Consider the following 21,102-nt stretch of genomic DNA (forward strand, 5'->3'; position numbering starts at 1 on the left):
GCAAAACATGTTTTGTATGATGAGTTCTAGGTCCTTCCGTTTAACACCATGAGGCACCTCTCTGGTGCACACATTTTTAAGACAGGAATGATTTTCGTGATCCTCAAAATTCCTCCTGATGGATGATGTTTTGCTCTTGAAGGTGGATTGCTTCTTATTGGTTTCATTACTGTTCCATACTCCTTTTTTCACCAACCTCCTCCAGCTTGAACATCATTTTGCCCAACTGCTTGACATCCCTCTAAACTTCCTGAATGTCATTCCCGAGGTCTATTCTCAAAATTGAGAGTTCCTCTTTTTGCTCTTGAAATAATTCTTCCATTGAATCTTCAGTGACCTCAGTGCCTTCATCTTTAGAAGTAATGTGTTTGAGGAGAGGTATCCCCTGGTTTCTTCTTTTGGTGTGAGAATGACAGTAGTTCCTTTCCTGATTTGAGGCCTCTTGACAACCATATCTGCTGCTGATGTGCAGCCCCCAGCTTGGGGATTTCGAGGAAGGCAACTATGAAACTGGCCAACTCCCCTCGCAGAGGAAACAACCATTCCATGTGGCCTACAGCCAGAAGCAATGCCAAAGGAAAGCGCAAGATTTGCAGGTTCAAATGTCAAGATAAAAGACTGTAGTCAGATTCAAAGAGGTGCTTAGCAATAAGTGAGCCCCTTACACTTCACGCTGTCCAGGAGACCCTTCTCCTCATACAGGACTCACCCCACAGGTCTACAGCTGAGCATTCATGTGGGGTGAACTCTCTTTTGCTGGGCCCAATGAACTCCCTAGCTGTCTCTATAGCCTGGTAATCAATCAATCAATCAGTGTTGGTTAAGCACAGATACTCACCCATGAGGGTCTCAAAGCGCTAGGTAATGGAAGATCCTTTGTTGGAACGAGTCCTTCCTACCATACTTACGTACATATGTTTCCATTTTCAGTATGTTGTGGAGGTCCAAAGTTAAGTGGGGACTGGTACCTCATAGCCCAGTGCGATGCCTTGATCTCAATTCTTTTGCAAATAAAAGGTTGTTCCTATATTCATCCATATGGCAGCCACTCTATCACAGCCACTTATGGAAGATATTTGCAAACAAAGGAGGATCATTATCAAACGTAGAATGCTCTGTAGGACATGGCACCTTAGAGTGGCGATAAGACACTTGTATGACACTTTTATGGCCTTAAAAATTATGTTTGAGTTGGCAGACAAATAAAATCCACGTTGCCCCTATAGTATGTTAGCTATTCAAAAGAAAGCTGAGAGATTCCAACAATTGTAAAAAATTATGAGTCAGAAAAGGAAATTATTTTTCAATTTTTTTACATTCCTCTTGAAGAAGCAGTTCCGGAGATGCTTTTTAAATGGGCCACTGTTTTCACCTGCGCCACTTTGGTTGGAAGAGTCCTTGGCAGACATACAGCTGTGAGAAGGAAAGACTTCCTCACATGTGTTTCACGTCAGTCGTTCTGCGGGCATACCTTATCAATATAATGTGTAATTTTTTGTTATCCGTACATTAATCCTTTCCCATGCTTGAATTTCGGGGTATATGAGGGCATGTCCACACTGGCTGGGCGTTTCCCGTCCGTATAGGATGAGATGTCCTCGGAATGCCGTTTTACCTTCCACCCTGTACTAAATTTTAATTGCTGGATGAAGTATGCGGTATGATATCAATTAACTATATTTATAGAGCTTAAGTAAATGGAAAACAAATACATTGGGTCGGCCCCCAGTTTTGATCTGGCCGCACACAATCAGACAGTGCTTCAGAAGCCTCCTGGACGTTCATCTCCTGCCAGAAGGCATCCCAAGAGAGAGTTCAAGCGAACATGGCCTCTGAGTCATGGGTTCCTGGTCCCTGGATGCCTTGCAAACAAACCAACTTGAAGCAACATTTAAAGATCCACCCCAGACTAGTCCCTGCTTTAGAGCGCTGCTTGCCGCACAAGCAGATATCAGGATGGAACATATATTTCTGAAATTCTGTATTAACTACACCTGATGTTTGGCTCACTGGATGCAATAGGAATTAATAATACACACACAAACAAAAGCAAAGAAAAATGTTTTTGTCATTCACTGCTTCCAGCCTTGTGAGAGACGAAAAAATATACAAGTACAAATGAGTTGTTCTTTTTAAGAAAATTAAAGAAACTTTTCAAATGTGTGATGGACAAGTGATATCATTTGCAAATATAACAAGGAACCCTGGGGCATATTATCAAGCGGCAGCAATAATTATCGTTGGCCGCGCTTAGCGTGAGATTTTTTATCGCCGACTAACGCTGCAAATTATTGCCATGCTAGCGCTGTATTAACAACGCATAGAGCAATGGTAATAATTATGCCAGCCATAGCGGTGTTTTCCATGGAACATCGCTGGTTTTCCAGCGATGTTCCATGGAAAACGGCGATACCCTTGATGATAGAGTCTGTGGTCTCAGCCATACAATCCACCTCCCATGTTAGGTATGCCTTAGTTTGGAATTTAACAGACACTAAATTCCAGCGTTAAGGTCCAGTTAGCGCGAAAAAAATCAGCGCTAAACCGGAAGAGGCTCCGTTGTAAATACAGCGAAGCACCGTTAGCGATATTTTATAAAGCAGTTGTAAGGGGCATCCTTGCATCTCATTGGCGATGCAAGGCAAGGTGACAGGAAACCGGGCGCTAAGGCAAGGAAACACGCGCTAGCGTGTCCTTGTTAATAAAGCGATAAAATTATCGCCGCTTTTCGGCCGAAAACGGACGCTAAAGTGTTGATAATGTTATTGCCCGCCCTTGATAATATGCCCCCCTGTCACTCTGCTATTTGGAGTATGCAGCATGAGCTCCATACTTTGGATCTGGAACGTTTGCCACATAATTCACTGGCTCCTTCATAATCGACGGATTCCAAAAATAATTAATCATTATAACCTGCTGCCCAGAGCAATAAAGCATAAAAGGGTCTGAGTCGTAAGCTACGGCCTATAATAAAGATAAGCGCCCTTAACAACGCTTATAGCCCGAGACAGAAGAGCCATAGAGTCATTCTTACAGTCCACCCTCTGGGATAGAACGTTCTAAATTGAAAAGAGAGAAACAGAAAGACAAGACAAGCATTGGAATTCTGGAGCTGTAGATCTGTATCAGCAATTCTTGACTTTGATTCATGACATTTTCTTCAATGGAGTTCTCACCATTCAAATGTCATAACACTATTTCTAATTTCAAAATATTTTAAATTACTCAAAAACGAATGGAAAGTAAAAAAGCATGGAAAGTGAAAGGGAAAAAGAAAAAGTGACCTGCATGTATTTCTCCTGGCGATTGTGTCAACCAAGCACTGAAGATAAGAGCATGGCTCTACAGATCATTGGGCCATGCACTGGATAGATCAAAGGCATTTTCTAGAACACATTTTAATATCCTCACATTAAGGGGCACATGAGGTGCTTGTATGGGTGAGCTGAAAGAAAACACCAACATGAAACAAATATGCAGTTACAACAATAAGTCATGAAAAAATAACACAAAAAAAGTCAACACTTCCATATTTAGGTAAGTATAAAGAATGAGTTTAATATTAAAATACTTTATTTTGAAACATGCTTTCATCCATCATTTGAAAGTTTGCATCACCAGGTGAGGTTTTACACCACAATGACAAATCAGGCAAAGCACATACCACCGACCTGCGCAGTCCGTAAGGTTTTCAACATACATAATCCTTGTGCCATGAGAGATTACATGAAAAATGCTTTTCCACTGGGGCACAGCAGTTTATGAGCATACAAGCTAATTTTATTTCATTTATATTATTTTAAATATTTTCACCCAGAATTAGTTGTGCTGCCCCCGGAAATGTGACCTCAGTTGCTGCTCCAGATATAGATTGTAAAGGTCTTCAAAGATCCTTATGTTTCCTTGTGGACCTCAGCAAACCTTTGGTGACTGACCCGTTTCAAACCCATTGGTTGTTGATAGACACCCCAACAGAGCAAATGCTGCTCTAATTCTGAGCAGAGTGGGCCATTTCTTCCACCACCAGTCATTACATAAAATTGGTTTCCAAACCCAATAGTGAGAACTTGGTTTATTAGCAAGGCTGGGATCACCCAAATGCGTTGAGGAGTTACTATGAGCACCGAATAAAATTCAACACTGTGGAATCTTGAGTGAGCGCTGCCTTTACTTTGTGCTTTGGGTAAGTTTTTCAGATTATGAGTTAGTGGTTCTGCACCCTACCCTGCGCTATAAAGCCATGAGGGTCATGGTTTAATGTACAACATGATTATCATATTGTAGTTATAGTTAGGCCCGAGTTTCCATGGTAAATAGTTTTATTCTTTTGATAATAACTTTGGCACAGTTTGACAAATCTTCAGGAACTTTAAAAAAGATTCAGCCACTCCCGCTCCTATTTCAAAAGATTCGGGGCGATCTGTCAAGCAGGAGTAGAGAAAAAGGATCTCAATATGTGTTTTACTCATGCAACTTCCCATCAGAGCTTTAGACAACTCTGCAGCCAAAATGACTGGATGGAACTAAACTTATTTGGAAGAAAGCTATATCTTTACCCAGAACTAAGTGTGCTTATTGTCATTTGGTGAAAATCCTTTCAGCTGTTTCATAAAAATTATGCTTCAAAATGTATAGATATCTAGCGACCCAGTACTACAGAGGGTCCTGGCCCAGAGGGACTGCGACCAGTCTTGCAAACCGAGTGCTGTGATTGGCTGAATGCAGTCTGAAGAGAAATTTCTCGTCTGCCATTTTAGGGCATTTGTACTTAGTCCACATGTCCTGAACAATAGAATAAAACAACATATAAATGGGCAGGGTAGGGTTTTCCTAGCCCCGGACCCTTGTTCAGCAGTCTTAGAGGGATCCCTCTGGCCCACTGTGTGGTTGTCCTTTAGCGACCCCTCTCCAGGTTCACAGTGCAAATAAATGTTGATTGAAAAAACACAAACAATGCGTTTTTCACTCAAGATGGGAAAAATTACTCCAGGAGTTAATGGACGGGTAACCTCACTACTAACTATATGAAGATTTTTAAATCATAGAACTGGTTAAAGCAAACTCAGGTCAGTTAGCAGTAGATGGTTCATGTTTTGCTCAACTGAATTCAATTGAATAGGATATTTTTAAAGTATAGTGTGACCTCTAATAAGGTATACCAGTTCTAAAAAATGTATTTCAACTGCCATCAAAAGTTTGGAGGAAAACCCCCGAAGAGAGAACCAGCAACTACTGCTGAATGGAGAGTTATATTTTCAGCTCTTTACAAACGTGTTAGACTTGAAATCTTTTGCCCTGTCTTTTTGCTTTCTGACTTCCGAATTTTGACTCTGTTTTGGCTGGTTTAGTGTCTCTGTGCCCTTTCTCACTGCTGGTCAGTGTTTAAGTGCACGTGCTCCTGTTGTGAATTGTTATTATGGATTGGTGTTTCCATGATTGGCATATTTGATTTACTGGTAAGCGCCCTAGTAAAGTGCACTCAGTGGGCCCAGGGCCTGTAAATCAAATGCTACTAGTGGACCTGCAGCACTGATTGTACCACCCACATGAGTAGCCCTGTAAAGGTATCTCAGACCTGCCACTGCAGGGCCTAAACGCAGTTTATAACAGCCATGTCGACCTGGCAAGTTCACCCACTTGCCAGGCCCTAGCCGTACCTTTATTTACATATAAGTCACCCCTAAGGTAGGCCCAAGGTTCCCCTGTGGGCAGGGTGCTTTGTATGCTAAAGGTAGAGCATGCACTGGTGTGTGGGAAATGTCCTGTTGCTGAATTGCAGTGTATCTCATTTTTCGCCACTGCAAGGCTATGTGTCCCATAGGGAAGAATGGGAGATTTTCTTATAATATCTTATAAGCATAACTTCCCATGGGGACACAATAGGGAAATGGAGTTTAGTATGCCTGGACTCAGAATGTAATAATGCATCTGTTAGTAAAAATGATTTTTATGTTCTGTGTTTGAAAATACCACTTTTAGAAAGTAGGTATTTTCTTGCTTAGCAATCCTGTGTGCCTCTGCTGGGTTTGTGGATTGACTGTCTGGCTTTGGAGTGACAGGGGCTGGGGATGTGCATTCTCTTTCGGCAGCCACTGGGGGGGGGTCGAGGTGTGTCCTGCCTTTCCTGGATGAGCAGGGCTAGGCGGAATAAACCTGGGCTGCATTTAGAGTAGTAGGAGGAGATGTCCTTGCACCTGAATTGGCCTGGTCTACCTTGAACAATGTTGTCTACCCTCCTGTCAGGAAGCTGGGCCAGAGAGGACAGAACTGGTATGTTAGACACTTCCTGAGAGAACAAAGGAATTTGAGTATAAATATTGGGGCCCAGACCCCAACATTTTAGAACTTGGTGGAATCAAGGAACCGACGAAGAAGAAGAGCTGGAAGACCTGCCAGGAGGAATACTGCCCCTTTGCTGTGTTGTTGCTGTGTTGGGTGGACCTGCAGTTGCTGCTTCTGCTTCTGGCAGTGAAAGGACTGGACTGGACATTCTTTTATTTGTGCTGAGTATGTCCAAGGGTTTAAAGTAGAGCCTTCTTCCTGTTCCGAAGTCTCAGCGACTGCAAAGACTTCACCAACCTCTGGGTACTGCTTCTGGAAACGCTGTTTCAGTTGCAGCAGAAAAAGGAAACGCAGCTGACTCTGTCACCGACTCCATCACTGGCTCCGTGTCCTGACGTCACCACAGAAGGCACCGTCAGCATCTCGCACCGCAACCCTGGTCTCACTGATGATGATGACCGCTGCCCCCGATCCCCTGCTTGCACCATGACCTGTGGGCACCGCATTCCGCACCACTTTGCTTCACTTCGCCATCCTGGTCTCACCAACGCCGTCGCTGCTGCTGACTTCGACACCTGTGACCGCATCGTGGCTGGGGCACCGCTCGTAAGTTTAATGACGCAGGGCCTCATCCCACAGAGCAGCCTGGGCCGACAAACGCCAGCTCCGCTAACTGGCTCTGTCGCTTGCACCGCAACCTGCCAGCACCACATCGAGCACCGCCTCACCCTGCAGCGTAAACCTTGGTCTCACTGACACCGTCTGCATGATCGGCACCGAGCCGAAGCCTGCACCACATCGAGAGGGGACCGTACCCTTTAACACTTCCATTTATTCCCTCTTGAAGAAACCTACAGCAGACCCCACTGAACTTAAGAACTACCGCCCCATTTCGCTCCTCCCATTCCCTGCCAAAGTCATTGAGAAAGCCGTCAACAGTCAACTCGCCGCCTTCCTCGAATCCAACAAATCCCTCGACCCTTCACAGTCCGGCTCCAGAGCCAAACACAGCACCGAGACCGCCCTCATCGCAGCAATAGACGACATTCGAACCCTACTGGACGACGGAGAAACAGCTGCCCTCATCCTACTTGACCTCTCCGCAGCCTTCGACACAGTCTGTCATAGCACCCTTATACAACGCCTCAGCAACGTCGGAATACAAGGAAAAGCATTGGACTGGATAATCTCGTTCCTCGCCGGTAGAACCCAGAGAGTCCGCCTTCCCCCTTTCAGATCAGAGGCCACAGAAGTTATCTGCGGCATACCCCAAGGATCTTCACTCAGCCCCACCCTCTTCAACGTATACATGAGTCCCCTCGCATCCATTGCGCGCCACCACAACCTCAACATTATCTCCTACGCAGACGACACCCAACTGATCCTCTCCCTCACCAAAGACCCAAACAAGGCCAAAGCCAACCTACACGAAGGGATGAAAGAAGTAGCCGAGTGGATGAAGAACAGCCGTCTAAAACTAAACTCGGACAAAACGGAAGTCCTCATCTTAGGATCATCCCCCTCCGCCTGGGACGATTCATGGTGGCCACCGGCCCTGGGAACCGCACCCATACCAACGGACCACGCACGTAACCTGGGCTTCATCCTAGACTCCTCCCTCTCAATTACCAGACAAGTCAACGCAGTCTCATCATCATGCTTCAACATAAATCCTATATAAATCCAATATACAATACAATACAATACAATGCTTCAACATCCTACGAATGCTCAAAAAAATCTTCCGCTGGATCCCCACCGAAACAAGAAAGACAGTCACCCATGCACTGGTCACAAGTCGACTGGACTACGGAAACACCCTTTACGCCGGAACCACAGCCAAACTACAGAAAAAACTCCAAACTATCCAAAACGCCTCAGCCAGAATCATCCTTGACATTCCCCGCCAAGCTCACATTTCAGGCCACCTGAAAGACCTCCACTGGCTCCCCGTCAACAAGAGAATAACGTTCCGCCTTCTCACCCACGCACACAAAGCCCTCTACGACCTAGGACCCGAATACCTCAACACGCGCCTGTCCTTTTACACCCCCACCCGCAAACTTCGATCATCCAATCAAGCCCTCGCCGCAATCCCACGCATCCAAAGATCCACCATGGGGGGAAAATCCTTCTCCTACTTAGCGGCCATGACCTGGAATTCTCTCCCCACCCACATCCGCCTTACACAGAACCACCTCTCCTTCAGAAAACAACTAAAAACTTGGATAAGTAAAGCTCCCTCCTCCCTCAAGCGCCTTGAGACCCTCTGGGTGAGTATTGCGCTATACAAATTTAAACTTGACTTGACTTGACTTGACTTAACAGTAACAGTTGTCACAACAGGATTACACCAACGTGCCAGCCGCTGCGAGAAAGGTACTGTTCACAAGTCTGTCCACACTTTCGCAGGCCCATACCTGCACAGTCGGCTGGAACTGTTAGGCTTTGTTGCTTTTAGCATTGAGGTAGCCTCAGACGAAGCTACCGATTAGTACGAACTGTGTTTTTGAGGTAGTTCTACAATTTCAAGGATATCTTGCAAAATGTATTTTTTTAAGTACTGTATGTTGGATTCTTATTATTTTTATCTTATTTTGGATATATAGGAATATTGGATATTTTTCTAAACTGATGTGGTGTCCCTTTGTAGTCTTTTCACTGTATTACTGTTGGTTCTGTGCAAATACTTTACACACCGCCTCTGAGATAAACCTGACTACTCGTGCCAAGCTACCAAGGTTGTGAGCAAGGGTTATTTTAGGAGTGTAACTCCTTTGCCCTGACTAAGAAGAAGGGTCCCTACTTGGACTGCCAACTAGAGACACCGATGTCTAACAAAAAGTAAAGATAATTTAAAATTGTGCCTATAGATGTTGATAAATTGTTCCAGATTTTGGAGGCTTGGTAGAAAAAAGAGTGCACTCCCATTTTTTGCCTGATGGATTCTATGAACAAAGGGAAAGTTGGCATCCGTAGATCTCCAAGGAAGAAAAAAGATATAGACATAGGGGCTGATTAAGAGTTTGGAGTCCATTGGACTGCTAAATTAATGGTGGCATGGCGGGAACTGCTACACTAGTTGCCCGACCGCCTTATTACGAGAGCTGTAGTCCCACCGCCAAAGGACCGCTGCAACCACCGGGGATTCGTGATCCCACCTCAGAGGCTCGCTATGCCAAGCATATTATAAGTTTGCTCAACACCACAGTTTTCATGCCCACGAAAAGTGTGGCAGTGTGCAAAAAAGTGGGCCCCCATTGCCTCAAAGCCTAGGGGTTGCATGCAGGGGGGCACATGGGGTGCCTCCCTGTGTGCATGCACCTTCTGTTTCTTCACTGCATGAACTTTACAGTCCATGCCATGCAGGAACGGGCTTTGGCACTCTCATGGTGCTGGCTTACTCATGTTCACATATGAACATTAACACAGCACCATCGTGGGACCACCAAGGGACCGCCCACCAGACCAGGTGAAAACTCCTAATCGGGCAGGCGATTGACTTTGGCGGTGTGGGAGCGGGCAGAAGGGGTGGTGGTCCTCTCCCACACTGTGAAAGTCATAATTAGGCCCATAGTCTCTTATTTGTGACTTGAGAAAGGGAAAGCCCTTGCAGGCCCAAACCTCATGAAAAATACACAGGACCTTGAAAATGTTATGTTTCATAACTGGTAAGCAATGATGTTCTTGAAGAGGGGCTCAAACATGGACCACACTATGAAATCCTAAAACAAACTGAGCAGCTGATTCCTGAATAACTTGCAAGGAGTGTAGCATATAGGTGGGAAGACCAATGTAGTGCATTTTACATAATCTAGTTTTGAAATTACTAGTGCCATTTACATGTTTCTGTTGAGAGATGTGCAAGAGAAGCACACTTTTTCTCAACAGACAAAGAATAATATAACAGGAGACTGCAAGTTTAATTAGGTGGTTTTTCGGAGGATAGTGGGATATCAAAAATTACACCAAGATTTTTGCATGAATCATGGGTTTGGGTAGTATACCTAATTCTTGAGGACATCAGTCCTCAGCATGAATTCCTTTAGGCAGCTCACAGAAAGAACATTTGTTTTCTCAGAGTATAATTTTCTGTGACTGACAGCCACCCAGAAAGAAATTTTGCTAAGGTAGGTGCTTAATCTCAGTAGCTATATACAACAGGGGGAGAGACGGTAGACCATTTAACCCTCTTAAGTCTAGGGTGCTTGTACTGAAAAAGCAAGAACCATCCGACTTATGAGCAATAAATTAAACATTTTTGTGTCAACAATAATACCTCAATTTTTATTGAATTCTCATAACTGGGTTGAATCCATCATCTTTCTTTAGCTCACTTTGCCACCCCAGTTCAGACACAGCTATATGCAAATCAGTTTTGACCCTGTGCCTCATGGGAACAGTCCAGCCCGAACTGCCAAGCCATGTCTTCCCTGGACCGGAAACAAGCATCCTGGGACAGGTTTCAGGCTAACAGCCCTCATCAGCCAGGCTAGCTTGAATCCAGTGGCAAAGTGAGCAAGAGACCCACATCTGGGCATACCGTGACAACTTAGGGCAAACAAAGTAAACACAATGAGATGATGGACAGTGCCTTGAAACTTTTCAGACACTCACCCCAAGTCACAGATCTGGGTTGAATCCATCATCGTTCTTTAGCTCCCTTCGCCACCCTAGTTCAGACACAGCTACATGCCAATCAGTCTTGACGCTGTGCCTCATGGGAACAGTCCAGCCCAATCTGCCAAGCCATGTCTTCACTGGACTGGAAACAAGCATCCTGGGACCAGTTTTAAGCTAACAGTCCTCATCAGCCAGGCTAGCTTGAATCCAGTGGCTAAGTGAGCAATTTTCTACCTATGGACACTTGTTTTGCTTTAGTCATGATATATTATCATTCCAAGTGGTCAGAAGTGAAGTTTGTATCAGACACTTCTACCAATGTAGTCATTGAGTTTTGAGAGGGTTGTGCGTGAGTGTTGGTGATGGACAGTGGAGTGCAATTGACATCTTCTGAAATGGAAGCTTTCCTCAGGCGCTGTGGCATTGAGCATGTAACTACTGCATTGTATGAACCACATGAAAATGGTCAGGTGGAAAGGTTTATCTGTGTGTTGAAAGAGTATGACATAGAGACAAACAAACAAGGAGGTGATTGGAGGAATGCTTTGAGACAAAGGTTGTGGCGGTCCCACATTACTCCCCATACCTAAAAAGAAGTTACTCCCTTTAAATTGTTAAAAAGGCATGATCCTGCTTCCAGATTGTGTCCATGGTGGTTCATGGAGAAGTGCGGAAGACTGGATGAGAAGAATGAAGTCAGAGATGTGGCGGAAAGGGTGAAGAGGGAACAGGATAAGTCCAAGGAATGGTATAACACCAAGTGGAAGATGAGAGTTCATCAAAACAAAATAGGAGATTGGGTGAGGATTCTTAAAACAAGAATTGTACATAAAGGGCTTTCCAAGTCTGGCATACCAATGAAGGTACTTAAAGTGTTCACGAACTGTGTGTTATTACGCAGGATGGGAAAATGTGGAATGTATGAAGAGTTGCCAAGTGTGTTCGAACTGGGGTTGATGATAATAGCTGGACTGGGAACAAAATCCAGCCATGGCAAGCAGCTCGACTGGTACAGGGAAGGGATAGGGTTTAGGGCAGGTGCGAGTGGGAATCCCCGCTGCTGCTTTTGTTACGGGGGGCGACATTGCAGCACTGCTGCAAAACTGGCCTCTTGTAATAAAACCAGCCCCTACAACCCCAAAACCAGCCACCACCCTTCCGGTTCACTGGGAAAACGCCTGGTGCCTGTGACAGCCAGTCCAGCCCTTTTGATGATGGTGTCATGAGGAAAGATAGTGACAGGGTACACAATGGTAACCAAAATGGTGGAAACACAATTGGCCGTGGATGTCCTGAATCTGTAGCCCATAGAGTTAAAGAAACAGTCAGGCTCAGAAAGCCACCTGGGAAATTTGCTGAATTTGTAAAACAGGCCTAAAGTGTTTCTATAGTATTGTTGTGTGGCAAGTTTTTGTTTAATGATATTTGTTGTTCTTCCTTACCTTGTTTTTTTCCCTTTGAAAGGAGATGTGTTAAATTCCTTTTCCTGCTTGCCATGTGCACATGCCCATGTTTTATTTTTCCTTGCATTTGGCATCCCATGAGAATGTTGATCATGGAAAGCGGGAGGCAAAGCCAGTGGATCTAGAGCTGTCCTGCATGCAGGACGCCTTTCTGTGCTGCTGAAAAAACATTTTACAAACTTTCCTGGAGAGGATTTCTAATGGATTAGGTATCTAATGAATTGGTTCTATTCAAACGTGATAGAGGTATGCCATGTTGGTTGGGGTCCCAGATGCCCACTTGACTCAACTGTCAAGTGTTCTAAATGCAGCAGCCGACCTCATCATATGTGTTTGTAAAAAATTCAACCAACACCTAGATATCCAGAGAACTTAACTGGCTCCCACCACCCACTCCCATTACCTTCAATGTCTACTGTATTATGTACTGCAGAACCCACCAACCTGACAGCAAAGATCACTAAATCAGACATAACAAGCACAATATGGCGTAGTAGTTTCCTCAGGCTGGAGATGAGAAAATGCTAAAAGGAAATGGCTAGATGCAAGCATTCGCCTGTCATGCTCCCAGGTTTTGGAAGCTCATCCTTTCTCCACTTCTAGGATGAACTATAGACCTTAGTTCAAAAAAAGCTATCTTCTGCTGAACTGCTTCAGGGCCATCCCAACCCCCATACCAACGAATTCATATCCCCAGGTCCCAGGCTACCATGAATGATGCCTGCTGAAGGCATCCTGGGGTCACACTAGTCTGCATGATGTATGCTTACTGTACAGCACTCCATTACTTTACAGCTATGCCCATGCAGTATGGCTCATACACACATTGTCCAAACATATGCAGAACTAGTTTGTGGGCATTCACACACTTTTAAAACAAAGAAAAGTTCCTTGTCTTGTTCTGCCCACTTTGCTAACCTTGTAGCTCACCCACACCTACAAGGGCCTGCACAATCAGGGTCCATCTTACAATAATCACTGTCTGAACTTCCACCAGACCTCCAGACACAAGCACTCTGCCTCCCTCTCTCTTTCCATCACCCAGACCCCAGGCACCCTCTGAAGCAAGAGTTGTTGATGCTCTTTCTCCTACCTGCCCGCTAAGACCAGAAACAGCCTCCCCATTCACGTCAGAACACCCCCACCACCACCTTCCCTGCTGGAATTAAGAGTGGATCAGAAGACGCGGTTGTGTGAAAAGATGTGCTCTACAAATCCTGGTTGATTGCAAGGGGTCTACTATTGCGGCTTTCAACTCACCTGTGACTCATAATTCTGCAATATTAAAACCATTTACACCTGTGAGGAATCCTTATGTAAATTTCTGGCAGGTAAAAGGTGTATCCATCCGTAGCCTTGGACTTAAAATGGAAGTCAAAAATGACTTTCTGAAATGAGTTAGTTCTATGTGTGTTTAACAGACACTGCAAACTTCACATTTAGGAAGTTAAAAAAAGCTCCAAACAATCTGGCTTTTTCCGAGTTACAAAACCAACAAGGATACATTTAGCAAGAGAATAATGCGGGAACAGGGTGCTGCAAAATTCGATTTTTGGGGAACATTTTCCAGCATAAAATTTTCAGGAGTAAAACCTCCCTGGTTATTGCTAAATAAAATAGGTAAATTACACAGTCTTCGCGAGTCCGAGAACTGAAAAAATTGTGAACTTTGTCTAACTTCACAGGTTAAATTACACGCAACAAACAAAAGAAAGCATCCAAGCGAGCAATCACGCAAGGTTTCCCTCACATTAACATTGAACATGATATATCTGTTTTGTTAGCATTCTGTATCTGTTTTGCAATACAAGCACTTATTGTGAAGCTTTTTGACCAGCGGCACCTACGATTTATAGCACGTAAATAATTTAAAAATGCTTGGCCTCGTAGTTCAAAGAAAATATCATTTTTTCGTTTTATTAATGTTAAGATTCATTTATTTAATGTGCAAAGAGCTTGGCATTAAATAAAAGAAGCACATCACACAGCGGCTAGATAGAGACTAATTTAACCCAATATGAATCATGGAGCCAAAGTTATTTGGACCACACTTCATGTGGTGAGCATCTAGTACAAAGTCCTACCTGTGCAAAGGCTTTGAAGGGCATGCGCAATAAAAATTATACTTGTTGCCTGAATTTGTTAAAGTGAATTGAATAATGAGAACCACATCCTTTTGCAAAAGTTTTTTTCTTTTAGGAAGCTTCTGTACTTTTCCTACAGTCCTTGTTTACTGGAAGCGCTGCCGAAAGATAATACATAAGCCCAGGTGAATTTTTTATTACACCAGTGGAACCTCTCCCGAATATTGGAGCAGATGGATTCCGCTTAATTTTTATATAACGCTGTTTTTTGCCTAAACTTTGATTCGCTCTGAGGAGGAAATGTATTGCAGGAACTTTGAGGCTATTGCTTGCGGCTGCATGGGCGGCACTAGCAGTGCTTACCAAATGACAGTTCGGGAAGTATATAGAACATATATTCAACAGATGTCTCAGGTGACTTTTCTTCATACAATTTTCATGTGGTCGTGTCCCAAGCAAAATCTGAGTAAGACTCGCCAGTTTTGGAGAAGAACTTTTTATATCTTGGGCCTTATTTACGAAGGCCTTGCGCCGCCGGTGCGTCACTTTTAACATGGGAAAAAGTGACGCACCGGTGGCGCAAGGCTTTCATAAATGAGGCCCCTTGGACGCAAATACATTCTTTCACCCACAAATAGTAAACATGCATTGCATAAGCAGATATATACTTAAATCATTTATAGGCTCTCCAAATTCAGTCATTACTTAAGGATCAATCAAGGCTTAAGTAACATACATGCAAAAGTCTGTTAAAATAATATTGTGAGGTGGCATTAGGAACAAGGGGCCTCATTTATGAGCCCTTGCGTCACTTTTACGCCGCCGGTGCGTCACTTTTTGTGACGCACCAGTGGTGTAAAAAATGCGCCTTGTTGCGCCATATTTACAAAGTGACGCATCTAGATGCGTCACTTTTTAAACCCCTGCGCCACATTATACCTGCGCCAGGTATAATGTATGCAAGGGGGCGTATTGACGCAAGAAAGGGTCGTAGAAGTGACGCAGTGAAATCTATGAGATTTCACTGCGTCACTTCTAGGAGGCCGTTGTGTCAAAATCTTGCGCCTGCCTCACAGCAGGCGTAAGACTGACGCAGGCCCTTTCACATGGGACTTGCCCCATGTGAAAGGACGCATTGCTGGAGTTGCGTCACTTTTGTGACACACTCCAGCAATGCGTCACATTTGCGCGTACAGATATGTCAGAAATACTGACGTATCTGTAACTCCTTGCGCAATGATGTGTCATAATGTAAATATGACGCATCATTGGTGTCGCAAGGAGGGCGCAATGAAAAGTGACGCATCGCTGTTTTCACGCAGCAATGCGTCACTTTTCATAAATGAGGCCCAAGATGTAGAGAGTATGCATGAGAGAGATTCTTTCAATTCATTACCAACCGGTGTGTGTCTTATCCATTAGTGAATCTAAACACACTACTTTAGGTGAGAACGTTTTTAAAGCGCATTCCTACTGTTCGGTTGAACCTCTATCATATAGTGAGGCCATTATTGCCTGTCAATATTTTGTGGGCCAACATAGGAAAATAGAGGACCTAATTCACAAAAGTAAGCTTAGAACAAAAGTCTACGTTTTAGACCTAAAGTCTAACTTTACTACTACTAAAGTTAGACTTTTGGTCTAAGTTAGACTTTTGGTCTAAACATAGACCGAAAGTCTAATGTTAGTAGTAATAAAGTTAGACTTTAGGTCTGAACTTAGACTTGTAGGTCTTGGGTCTGCCGTATATGGGTAGGGAGGGTGTTCCAGGTCTTGGCGGCGAGCTAGGAGAAGGATCTGTGTGGAAGGTCGTTCGTTGAATGCGGAGGACAGCGGCGAGGGCGAGGGCGAGGCTGGCGGAGCGGAGTTGGCGGGTGGGGGTGTGGAAGCTGAGTCTGCTGTTCAGGTAGGCTGGTTCAACGTTGTGGAGTGCTTTGTGTGCGTGGGTGAGGAGCTTGAAGGGGATCCTCCTGTCGACGGGGAGCCAGTGTAGGTCTCTCAGGTGGGGGGTGATGTGGCTGCGGTGGGGGACGTTGGCGATCAGTTGGGCAGAGGCGTTTTGGATGCGTTGTAGTCGTCGTAGGTGTTTGGCTGGGATTGCTGCGTAGAGTGCGTTGCCGTAGTCCAGTCTGCTGCTGACGAAGGCCTGTGTCACCGTTCTTCTTGTTTCGGTCGGGATCCACTTGTAAATCCTGCGGAGCATGCGGAGGGTGTTGTAGCAGGAGGAGGAGACGGTGTTGACCTGCTTAGACATGGAGAGGAAGGAGTCGAGGATGAATCCTAGATTGCATGCATGATCGTGGGTGTTGGTGCTGTTCCCAGTGTGGTCGGCCACCAGGAGTCGTCCCAGGCTGAGGGGGTGGATCCGAGGATGAGTACCTCCGTCTTGTCCGAGTTCAGCTTCAGACGGCTGCTCTTCATCCAATTGGCGACGGCCTTCATTCCCTCGTGGAGGTTGGTTCTGGCGGTGTGTGGGTCCTTGGTGAGGGAGAGGATGAGCTGGGAGTCATCAGCGTAGTAGATGATGTTGGGGTCGTGATGGCAGGCCACTTGTGCGAGGGCAGCCATGTAGTCGTTGAACAGCGTTGGGCTGAGGGATGAGCCCTGGGGGACGCCGCAGATGTTGTCGGTGGCTTCGGATCGGAAGGGTGGGAGGCGGATGCTCTAGGTTCTGCCGGAGAGAAAGGACGTGGTCCAGTTGAGAGCCTTCTCTTGGATTCCAGCTTCTAGGAGGCGTGTCTTTAGAGTGCGATGGCAGACCGTGTCGAAGGTGGCTGACAGGTGCAGGAGGATGAGGGCTGATGTTTTGCCGTTGTGTAGGTCATCTGATGATTGGTTGTAAAGCAGGGCAGTGCTGTCAGTCATTGTATGTGTGTCTGAACCCACACCTGGGAGCAGGAAAAGAAAAACAGAACAGCCTGGATGCAGGACTGCCAGAGTTGAAAGAGTGAAAGTGTGTGCTCAACAAACATAACAATCTAATGACTTTGTCTGATGTGTAAGTGTTGTAACTAAAACCTATTATAGAGATTACTGTTTCACTAAATAAACATATCAGTCAGTGTTTGTAATGTGTGAGAGCATTTCAGAGACACCAGGAAACAATCACATATGCCCTTAGCTGCACGTTGTGAATGTTATTTTGGATAATTACTTCTATTCCATGTTAGTCAAATCAGGTAAGGTTGAGGATTTCTTTTTGCGTCTGAGAAATCTGGTGATCATCCAAAACTGTCCTCCAAGACTGATCCCCTGAGTAACCTCTGGCAGGTAATAAATAGCCTTTCATGTCTGAAGAACACTATTTAAAGAAATGGACTACCTCCTTCCTCAGTTCCCCTGAATATCCCCCCTCTGAATATCCGTCACAGTGTAATATTGCTGTCTGCAGATCAGAACTTAGTACTAATTTTTATGTGTCCCATAGTGGTAAATCAACATATAGCATCTGTCCATTGTGTTGCTAAAGTATTATGTCAAGTGTAGTATGTAAGATGCCTACCAAGGCCTAAAATTAGTACTCCCTCATCAAGTCATGCTTCACCCTCCATATGTTCATGAATTATAGGTCATGCTTGGTACATCTAAGCGATCTCACAAAAGAGTTCTTAGCCCTATTGGAGGTTGGGTGTCTATCATTACTATCACCCAGCATGCACTTGAAATTGCCTACTCTGATCATATATTGGCTAATCAGACGCAAATACAGTCCAACTGTCCAACTAATAGAAACCATCAAACCTTTGGATCAGTATCATAGAGGGGTAGTGTCAAAAGAGTACCTGGAAAACTCCAGGTCTAGGCAGCATTGGAGGAGGACAAGCCTGAAGAGTGATAAACCTGACCGTCCAAATGTTCAAAATCTTGTCTCTTTGTTCTATCATTAAGGGTGTTCTTAAAGAAATACTATTTTCATGGCTATTTAAGGTATGCCCGTACCTTCTGCTTCTTAACATGATAGTTCAGACCTCTGACCTTCCTGGTCTGAAGTTTTGCATCTCTGTTCATCACATCGTGTTCAACACATGTTTATTCATGGCCCCTGCCCAGGTCTTACAGCCGTGTATGTAATCAGCACATTGCTTATGGACACATGCTCAACCTCTCACCTTTCTGTCAAAACAGAAACCATTCATACCCTAAGGAACTGCAATTGATGTCCATAGGTGGTACCAGAAAAAGCTATGTGCTACGACATTTGTTGCCCCATTTCCAACCCCACACTACCTTTTCATTCAAACCAACATTCCTATTAACTCTTGCAGGTCATTAAAACCATATACTCCCCGCAAAGTTACCTAAAAAATTAAGCAGTACAAAAGTGTCATAGCATTCTCTCACTCAGACCCTGTCTCCCCACTCATTATTTGCACCAGAGGAATATGCAGCAGTCACCATCTCTAATGCTAAACATCAGCCAAAGGAAACTTGTGGTACCGGTAAGCATGAGCGAATTTTGCGGATCTTGCGTTCGCGAATTTTGCGGATTCGCAATCCGCAAAATCCGCGAATTCCCGCGAATTTGCGGATTTTTTTTTTTTTGTGTTCGCCCGTGTTTCTGCCAGTTTGCGAGGGTTTTGTACACTTTCGCAAATTGCGAACTTACCTGTCGGGTCGCAAGTTTCGCGAACTTGTTGTTTCTACGTGTCCAGCCTGTTTGGGACACTCTTCTTCATCACTGCCACTCTCTGTCACCACTGCCACTCTCTGACTACTCATGCCACCCTCTGGCCCACCCATGCCACCCTCTGTTTCATCACCACACCCTCTGGTTGTCCAGTGTACATTATTTTCGGCAAAGCAAAGCACACCTTCCCTGCCTCAAGTGACCTGAATTAATTTGGGGCTGATTAATGTGTCACAGAATATTTTTTTAGCTGGCACCTGCTTCCTTAGTGCGCCCTGATTAGTGATCTTTTGCACTTGCTAAGTGCTTTCATTGTTGCAAAATTAGTTACAACACCTGCCCTGCCCCAACTGACAATAATGAATTAGGGGCTGATTAATGGATTTTAACTTCCAGCCTGGCTCCTGCTTGTCTCCCTTAGCTGTAATTCAGGACCTTTGTGGCATATGTGTAACTATTCTGAGGTTCAGAGCAGGGTCACATAATAGTTTCAACTGGCAACTGAACTCTGGAGGGGCCCCTCAGGAAGCACTACAGGAAATGGCTACTAATGATGAGCCTGAACTTTTGAACCTGGTAAGTAGTTACTTTCAGTTTTGCTAAAATCGTATTTCTGCAATTTTGCACTTATTCGCGGTGCGCGAACTCACGCGAACTCACGCGAACAGTGCGAGCAGTGCGAGCAAAATCCGCTGCTCGCGGATTTGCGGATTTTGCGGGAGATTCGCAAATCTCGCGGATTGCGGATTTCCCGAAAATCCGCAAAATCCGCGAGCGGAACGGATTTTCCGCCCATGCCTAGGTACCGGAACAACTACCACATCCAAACAACGCTGTATTAAACATGCTACCTGCCAGTTATATCCTGCACCTTTTGCCCAATTGTATTGCCTCCTTTAACAATAGATTTGCCATTCGTAAAGCCTGCTGAGCTCTTCCCTCGATGTCCTCAACACTAAGGGGCCCATTAGGATGGTGGGCAGACTTTGTCCGCATGGCACTTTATCTGGAAACGGGACTGCCCGCCATTGTCACGGCGGTCCCGTAAATGGCATAAGGATGTGCCCGCCAGACTGATGGGCTCATCCCGCATTTTAAACATTGCGGCGGGCGGTGCTGCAAAGCAGCACCCGCCACAATGTTTAAAATGCTTGTTGTGCATTTGAATACACAATGTGACAGGCACCGCGCAGTGCCTGCCACCATGTGCATGCAAATGGTACCCCCTATGTGCACCCCCTGCCCCCATCAACACCCTGGGGCCCGCAACAGGCCCCCAAAGACAAAACTGCATGACTTTCCATGGCGGAGTCTCCGCCATGGAAAGGCATTTCACTGCCATGATAATAATATGGATGGTGGTGCCTGCAAGGCACCGCCACCATATTCCTGGGCTTTCCCGCTCGGTAGGCAATTGGGTGGATTGCCTACCGGCGAAAAACCGGCAGACGGTCTTCCCTATTTGCTGGGGTCCCCCCGTCATCGAAAAGTGGGAGGGGGGAAAGTAATGAAGGCAGTAGATTTTTGGCTGGCGGATCGCCACCGCCATACAGCCAGTGTCGATCCGCCCGCTATCATAATGACCCTCATACTAGCAGCACTGAGATTGAAATGTTTCTTATAACATCTACATCTAGCTAAACAAGGACCATCTTTCCAGATATTTGCTGCTTCCCACCAAAATCACCGTGTCAGAAACATTACACATTTACCCAAAGCAAGTGCAGATCCATGCCCACTTCATTAATACAAAATGCTTGTCTCCAGTGAGATCTGGGTTTCTCTTATAGCTTGTAAACATTGTGCATGATTTCTTCGGTTAGTGCTACAGAAGCAACACTCTGTATTTGGTCCTCTAGTGTACAATTTGTGGCTAGCTGATTCTCAGACACTCTTGTATATATTGGCTCCCTTGTTATTTTCAGTCTATTGCACTTGTTTAGTTTGGGCCATATTGAACCACTTTTTCTGATAAAACTCTGTCATGAATACCTCACCTTTCATACCCCAGTCTACCTCTGCT

This window comes from Lissotriton vulgaris, chromosome 3_1, assembly GCF_964263255.1.
Source record: "Lissotriton vulgaris chromosome 3_1, aLisVul1.2, whole genome shotgun sequence".
Lineage (NCBI taxonomy): Eukaryota > Metazoa > Chordata > Amphibia > Caudata > Salamandridae > Lissotriton > Lissotriton vulgaris.